Below are 1,748 nucleotides of genomic sequence, written 5' to 3' on the forward strand. Positions count from 1 at the left end.
ATCTCCTTTCTTTTTATTTGCATCATAGAGTGAGATCTTGTTGACTTGAGAGCAAGTTCCCTTCTGTAATGAGGGCACATTCCCCTAAGCTCAGCCTGCTTGCTTGCCTGCCTCCAGGAACAAGAAAGAAAGGAAGGTGCAGCTATTGCGGGCAATGTGTTTGGAAGCAGATGACCCTGCATTCCATTCTCAGCGTGATGACCACTAGATTGTAACACAGCTTCTCTTAGCCTCAATTTCTTAACCTGTTCTGTGAACATAACAATTCCTATATCATAGAGTTTCATTGGGGTCTAACTGGGATTATTTTTGTAAGAATTTTAGCTCATTGATAATAAGTTCAATATCATTCTTTTTATTTGTTTGTTTATTAAGTACTCAAGCACCTTTTTTTCCTACTAGACACTGGAATTATTGCCAAGGAAGCTGTAATAAGATAACCATGCCCCCTATCTTTAAGGAGCTTATGATCTACTTGTACCCAATGCCACTCATTTCCAATGGACTTCAAGTCCCTAATCAGACTGTAAACTCTAGCCTATTCCCAGACACATAGAAAGTGCTATGGCTATGTATTCTGAACAAAACTGAACATTGTCATCTTCTTCAGCTTCAGTTTGACTTGGAACAAGGATTCAAGTATAAAGTAGTTTATTTGGTAAAATATCTGTAGTAACAAGAGTGGGGGTGGGGGATGATGGAGAAGTGAGGCAGATCATGGAAGGAGAGTCAATCAAGGGTGTTTTATAAATAACACCTTCCAGGTTGGGGGGCACTCAAAATTCATAGTGATGGTGACAATGAACTTTAGCATAGTAATGATCAGCAAGCTAGAGCTTCGCTGGGCGATATTTCATTTTGTGCACATGAGGTCTTTGTGAGTTGGAACAGTTTGAGGGCAAATAACATTAGCATACATAACACAGTGACCATGGTAGCTCATAGAACTTAATCCTTCCAGGTAAGTCTCGGGAAGACTTCGCTCATGTGCTGTAGAGGGGTGAGAAGAGAGCCTTTTTACCCATAAAGTCTCATCAGTTGAGACCTTCTTAAGGAAGGAATATAGCTTTCAAGCACTTCCCACCTGCATTAATGGCCAGAGAGCCTTCAGTTACAAAATTAAAGGTGCTAAAAGTCAAGTTGACTATATAGGAAGGGTAAAGCTCAAGGGGATCGAGTGGAACACCCATTTGTCACCCTATTACTCAGCTCAATCCTATTCCCACAGCCTGTTTCTCTAGTGTCTTATAAAGTTGCCTTGCTCAATCTTATCCCTCTTATCCACATTGCGAATGTCTATAGTACGAGAACTCCCCAATGGACGACATATTGAAGCTATGAAACTGCACCGTGAGTGGTTGTTTTTTTGTACAGTTGACTGCCAATAACATGAACCACACAACAGTGCTGCAGCATATAATTTGCTAATGCTATCATTCATGACGAGCCCTGGTGGCCTAGAGGGTTATACTTAGAGTTTCTAATGGCAAGGTTGCATTAGGGTTTGTACTCAAAGATTCCCAGGTACCAAACCCACTGGGGCAGTTCCTCTTGGCTTGCTGTGAGTCAGAATGGGCTCGATGACAATTACTTTGAGTTTCTCATTCTCATGAAAACTGCCAAAGTCTCAAAAGATGGGATATGGAGTGATACTGATAATGAATGTCTGTCAACATTGAAAACTAAAAAAACATTAAGACAAGATATTAGACTTATGTCCGAATGCTGTACAGCAGGGTCCTTGAAAT

The sequence above is a fragment of the Tenrec ecaudatus genome, chromosome 6, assembly GCF_050624435.1.
Source record: "Tenrec ecaudatus isolate mTenEca1 chromosome 6, mTenEca1.hap1, whole genome shotgun sequence".
NCBI lineage: Eukaryota > Metazoa > Chordata > Mammalia > Afrosoricida > Tenrecidae > Tenrec > Tenrec ecaudatus.